Genomic DNA, 7,208 nt, shown 5'->3' with positions numbered 1-7,208 from the left:
TCAGTGTTTCTGTCACTGGCATGAAAATTTGGACTGGACATCTAATGTTGAAGTCCTCTCAGAGCCCAGATATTGATTTATTATTGAAATAACAAAGGAGTTAATTTGCAGGATCCCTAAGATCAATTTCTATTTTGTCCATCTATGAATAGTGATGGAATACTATAATATTATGTCAGTGTGTTATAAATTCAGAGGCCTGATGATAGAAAGTTTGATTATTATCTGAATTTGATATGCTTAACTGTCTACTTTTCTTACTTACATATCTGCATTTTTTTTAAAGCTTATTTGATCTCTTATGTACATACAAGTGTAGACATCACACATTTTTTGTTGAAATTGTCCTTTTCTGGGAACTCTGAATCCACAGCTGTCTTGGCAAAGATTCAGTGTAGGTACTGGTGTTCTTTTTTTCATGTAGAACAAGCATATAGAGCTTCTGTCTGCTCATATAAATAAAGATCCCCATTAAAACCCCACATCAATAAGCATAAGCCAGTTTATATCTTCCACCTGTGAAAAAGAAATACAGCTATAATGTGTAATCTGTGATCATTTCTAATTTACAATAAAGTTACTGAACAGACTGTAAATCATTTAGTGGTCCTAGTTTAAATTCACATGTAAAAGCGCTGTCATAATTAGCACAGTTTACATTAAATCCAGTGAAAACTGTTCAATCATCTGATCTGGTGAAGATCTTGATTAAAAAAACCCAAAACAAACAAACAAAACAAAAAAACAGCGGTTATGGTGCAGTTTAGAAATGTTACATATTTTTTTTCTGGCAGTATAAATTAATTTGGCCTGACTTGAAAATTGTCTTCCCACATAACCACAAGTATTTTTTCTATTTCTTTATTTTCACAACATTTTAAAGGGGGAGAAAAAGAGGCACGTTGTGGTTTTGTTGCTTTTGTGTGTGTTGTTAATATGAAAATGTGGTTCTTTGTCTCTTTCCAAATGAATCACTGGCGACATTGCAAGCCTTTAGACACACACTCCAAATTTATGCAGCTGACCAGCAATTTAAAGCCCCATTAAAGAATAAGGTCATGTGTTATGGAGGGTGCACATCTAATGACATAAAAGAGATACAGAATGTGTTTTTTTTTTTTTTGCAGTTTCTCTGTCATAGAAAATGTATTTAGAGATTTCATGTTGTTATTAAAAGAACAAAATAAATCAATTATTAATCGTCTTTAGACATTTATGGTCGGTGTTGCTATGGATAATAGGAGGTGCATAACTGAGTGGTGGCACATACGCCAAACACATAAACCTCTATGAACATAAATGTCTGTGTAGGATCTCTGCACCATTAAACAACGCTCTCCTTGAATTAATGGATTTTCTTCCCCAAAAGAAGTGTCTTACTGCACACAGACAGTTCAGAACAGAAGAGGGCAGTGTTGATCAAGATATAACCAAGAGAGCCAGAGACTAAACCCTGTTCTAGTTGTTTTACTGTTGCTTAAAATTCGGAACTGCACAATATTCTCTAGGAATCGATGGACTTTGGGAATTTTAAAATGTCTAAACATTTACAGTTTTAACAGTTGGTGGTGACATACATTTCTCTATATCGATTTCACTTTTTCAAAATTGTTTTGACAGTTCTATGTGCAGAAACGCTGCTCAATAAAACAGTCAAGTGTATAAAATGCATCAATGAAACTAAAACATTTATACACATTTGAGGTGTAACTCCAGAATATTTGCGTCCCAACAGTTATACTTTGTCCCTCACTAAACAACGACCTAAAATGACTCACTGTATGACTTTTGTCATTGAAATGTAATTAATTTATTTGGCAAAAACAAACACTCAATCCAAAAAAAGGGAAAAAAAATAAGGGTGTTTCTTTAGGCCATGGATTGTGTTACCTTACAAAATAAATAATGAAAATTGTTTAAAAAAATAAAAAATAAATAAAAATAATGTAATATGCTTCACTCTGATAAAGCAGTTTAATTCTTTATCTTTTAATACATCGTGAACATAATCTTTTTGCATGTTCCGTTCATCTCTTGCAATCTTCTGCAGATAAATCCAGACATCCAACATTCACTGCATCCAGGAAACACATCTGATTATGTAGCTGGTGGTCATAAACTTTCCACCTCCATGAGGCAAACAATTCCTCCATGGGGCTGAGAAGCAGAGAGCGCATCGGAAGGAAAAGTGACACCTTCCCCTGAATAGGCTGTAAACCACTCTGCAGAGAATAGTGAAACTCCACATTGTCCCATACAATTCTACAACATTATGGATTCCACCCCACTTGCTTGTTTCCTCACCTGACCCAAGTTTTTCATAGAGGTCATTAAGGAATCACTCAGGGCTGTATGTCCAATTGAGGAGTTTATGCATTTTTTTTTTTTAAATTTCATTTTCAATATGGATGTAGTAGAATTATAAAGTTATGTTATGTAGGGTTAAGTTCTGAAAGTTAATTTAACAGCTTGTAAAATAGTATGTAAACATGAGTGATGGGGTTTGAATAATGGAGCTGACTGTAAAAACAGTTCACGAGCTTTGAAAAAGTGGCACTTGGCCATTGCAAGTGTTTGGCGTCAAAAGCAATGATAAGCGATCCGCGGTTTAACCCACGCCGACCTCGGGTTTGCTGACTCTGAGAAGAGTTTGGAAAAAGTGAACTCAGTGTTGAGTATTTATACATCTGAGAAGTTACGGATCATGACACGTGCATGCAAACAAGCACTGTAAGGTAACTTGAGACTCCATTCCAGCTTGAGGATATTATGTTGGATAGCTTCATACTGATGCTCTCAGAATGATCTGACTGGAAGGACCAAACCCGTGGCACAGTGTGTGTTGGATTACCACACTGGGAATTAACAGAGGAAGGTTATAAGCCTATAGAGGCTTGCCAGAGGCAGGGTGAGAACTGCAGAGACAGCAAGATAGATAGATAGATAGATAGATAGATAGATAGATAGATAGATAGATAGATAGATAGATAGATAGATAGATAGATAGATAGATAGATAGATAGATAGATAGATAGATAGATAGATAGATAGAAACTGGTTTCATTTTAAAAGCACTTCATGTTCATGCCTTGCTTAAAACTGGTGAATAGTTGTGTCAATGTCTTCTTAATCCCTCTTAGCTGACTTGATTCTTAGTGAGAAGTCTGTGTTACAAAGCAGAGTAAGTATACTTTGAAGCCTCTCAAATGAAGAAAAGGTGGAAGGTGTTAAAAGTCATTCTTAAGTGTGGCACTGATGATAGAAAGTTGTTCTTGTGAGGGGGGAACTGGTGCCATACCTATGTAACATTCATATCATTTGAATTATGAATCAGAGTAAGGAGAACTCTATGTTCTAAGATAATGAATATTTAAAGGATTGAGTATACAGATCATCATATTGACAAAGGAAGAATACTAATGTCCTCTTCTCTGAGTCTGATTAGAGGTTAAGCAGAATGCAAACTGCATAATTTATTTTCATTCTTGCATTTTTGCACCTTTTGATTTGGCTCCTCTTAGGTTTGATAACTTCTTTGTGCAGAAGTCCAGCACTTTTAAAACTGAAAATACAACAAGGTGCAGAATGCAAATGAGGGATAATTGGTGCCATTTGATTTTTTTTTTTTTTTTTTGCATGTCAAATAAAGTTAAAGCTATATTTCAGCTTTTATTTTGCAAAATATTTTATGTGTAAGAAGACCTTGGTAACGAGTCTCTCATTTTTCAAGGCCCACGCTCTGGTAGTTGACATACATAGACTGTCTGCTGTCCCCACTGACACAGACATTGTCCGCAATCTATTAAATTGAATGTTGTATTTAACTGGTTTGGAGCCAGGGCAAAGTTACATGCTTTTGTATCATTCAGACTCCACTCTCTGGTGGAATGTGCTTATTTCAGGGAGAGAGAGGCAGAGAGAGAAAGTGGGAGTTAGAGCCCATGCAGGTGAGAGTGTCTAACAGTGAGGAAATCAATATGATGTAAATTATTAAGAGCTCAGGAATGCGTCTGACCCCTACTGTCTTGCAGCAGGCTGGGCTCTGAAGGCTGGCAGGTGGACGCGAGCTTGGACTCTCCCTCTAACACTCATTAGTGGCTGGAAGCCGGGGCTCCTTGTGAGTGGGAAGGCAGGGATCACAGCGGGGAAGTGATGGCCCAGGCCTCTCACATCCCGGCTCAGCCTTCGCTCTGGCTTTGCCAGCCTCTCCCTGGAAGCTCATTAGTAAGTGCACTGATGCATAAGAGCTAGTCATTAGCTGGGCTTTTTTTCCGTCTTCATCTCTCTTTCCCCCGACACCGTGTCTGATCCTGAAGACCGGTGGCAGTGCTGGTTTAAAAGACAAGAGAAGTCCACAGTACCGCAGGTGCTCTAGACATATGGATATGAGACAGTGGTAGCCATCAGACTTTTTTTTTTTTATAGAGGGTGTAAGGTGGGAGTGGGGTAGGGTGTGGGGGGGAGTGGGAGTGGGGTAGGGTGTGGGGGGGAGTGGGTGGGGTGTCAATTTGGAGTTTTTCAAATGGAGTCCATTCATAGCCCTTCAAACCAAAGAGTAAACATTAGCACTTGACCAAGGCTTTGGCTGAGCTCCCCTTTCTTCCTCCATGGTTGGTTTTGATCTGGGGTATTTGCTTTTGCTGCTGGCCAGATCCCCTCAGCACCTGATGGTTGCCCAGGCTCTGAGTAAATAAGATCTGGGGCCCAGGCCTCTTCGGGGCTGATGAGTAAATAAGGTCTCTGGTGTGTGTAGCGTGCCTGGCAGCAGGGTGAGCACTGGTGTGGAGGCCTCCAGAGACACGCCATCCCCCTTTTCTATATCTGGCTGTTTAATTCTGTTATCCTCTCTCCCTTTAACTTACTCCATTCTCTCTTCCTACCAATACACACACAAATACACACACAGACCTCCATCTCAGCAGGCGTTCGTATAAATGTTAGCCAGTAGTACTCATGAACATTTATGGCCTCTAAAGTACTTGCAACAGGACCCGTGGAAATTAACCTGATCACTTGTTCAGACAGAATGGCCAACAAGAAAGAAAAAAGAAAAACATTTCAGACTCACCGCATATGAACTCTGTTGCCAATACAATACTTAATGTTATTCAAATTTTTTTTTTTTTTATAACCTTCTGCTATGCTTTATGTGTTTTTAGATAGGCACAATTAGAATTTAAAGATCCTGTAATTAAAAGTGTTTGGACATCATGCAGGATCAAGCTGTTGTCTCTGAGGAACAGTTTGGCATTTAGTAAGTCTTTAAATGTCAGAAAGATAAATGATGATGATAGCACCTGTAATAATGTAATTACTTTTTCAATGGTAATCTTCCAAGCCCACAAACAAATGGATTTCATATACCGCTGAAAGATTAAACAATTTAACACCTGATGTCTCCATGGCTTATTAAAACCAAAAAAAAAATGGCCATAAGGGACCTGCAAAATAGAAGAGTCTTTACATTGCTCAACCTACGGATTGTTTACAGTGTTGCTTTCAGTTTTGCAAAACCTCACAGCAGTCCTCAATAAAAGACATAGCTGTCCTCGTTTCGTTCCAGTAAATGTCTGTCGTCCAGCATTTGTTGTAATATGTCCTTTCACTGGCGGAGTAACAGATAAGTAGTTCGGTTTACATGCTATAGTGTCATTCAGTCACTGTAACGAGGGATTTGCCTTTGTGAAAGTTTACTGAGTCAAATCTCACCAGCTTAATGTGATCTGGCACTAGCCATGCTGGATCCCCTTATGCCAATTAATCCAGGTTGTAACTCACAGACTCCTGCTGACCAATTCACATCCATTGTTGATAGTTTTTGGCTGCAGGAGCCTCAAACCTCCTTGTTAGAGCCAAAAACCACAAGAAACCCACCACCTCTTTCAGCCCCATCATATTGTCTGTTGATTGCCAGCAATTAGTAAAGCCAGGCAGGCTGAGAAATGACAAGATGGGGCATGGCTATTGCAATGCATGGGCGTTGTTGGCTCACACGCCAGCTGAAAGCCTCGACAATGTTTGTTAACCGCAGGGGTCACGACTGATTCACTAGCTCAGACAGAAAACAAGATTTATGTAGCACAAATCAATACACATTCAGACTTTTACCATTGTGCAGCGCCAATCCAGGCACTTCGCTCTATCAGTCTAACATGACACTAATGTGTTTTTATTCCCGTTTAACCCAGCCAGTGATGAATCTGTTGGCAGGCCAAGAAGGAGACGATGAGAAGCAGGCTGCCCTTGATTAGTTGGGGAACACATGGCAACATGCAGAGGCTGATGCAGTGGCATGTCAGGGAGGCAATGACCTATCAGTCTTCAAGTTTCCTGCTGGGGATTGTTTATCCACTGTTTATTCATTGTGAGGGAAATCAGCAATTTGCATCCCAGTGCCTGACAGTGTATCAAACGGACTAATGACAGTGTACTTGTGTGCTGATCCCACTCAGTGCTGTCTTAAGTAAATTAGAATGAATTCACTTCCTCCAGTTCTCCTCGCCGGGAGTGTTCACCAGCCAGCCTAACTGCTCCTCTTTATTCTCTATGCCATCGGCTCTGATTTCATTAACATTGCTTGTCAGGCAAACACAAAAGGACACACACCTGGCAGAACACTCACTGCAAACAACTCCAGAGTAAATTATTGTACAGTAGGAATCCTCCTCTTGTAAGCTGGCAGGCCAATAATGTAAAATTTGTTTAATGTCTTCCCCGCTTACCATGTTAAAGGGGGAAATTGGAAAGTGACATGAGTGACGGGCGGCATTCTCTGAGCATTGACCAGCAGGCACAATAGAGGAGTGGAGTCTAGTGCCAAGTTCTATTTCAGGGGCTGCATTCCAATTGATTAGGAGGCTTGTGAAACAAACGCTGGTGACAGAAACAAGAGTCCGGTCCTGGCAACTGTTGGGCAGCGTGCCAGGTGTACAGTCTTTCCTTGCAGCGTCTCTCTCACTCTCAGCTCTCTCTCATATGCACATTAGTGGCACATTAACGACACCCACAATGTGACCACTGGGATAACTTAGCAGCATTATCCCTCCGCATGTCATTATGCGTCGGGACAGGCTTGTGCTTGTTTCCTTGAATTCCACTGATAGAAAGCCAGTGAGCTGGGGCCTCTTCAAATGTACAACCTGCCATTTTAAGGGAAAAAATAATAATTTAGCAGAATATCCTGAAATACAGAAACATTCCCACAATTG

The sequence above is a fragment of the Amphiprion ocellaris genome, chromosome 11 (genome assembly GCF_022539595.1).
Source record: "Amphiprion ocellaris isolate individual 3 ecotype Okinawa chromosome 11, ASM2253959v1, whole genome shotgun sequence".
Classification (NCBI taxonomy): Eukaryota; Metazoa; Chordata; class Actinopteri; family Pomacentridae; genus Amphiprion; species Amphiprion ocellaris.
The sequence above is the reverse complement of the archived record's forward strand: the minus strand, read 5'-3'. Positions refer to the sequence as shown.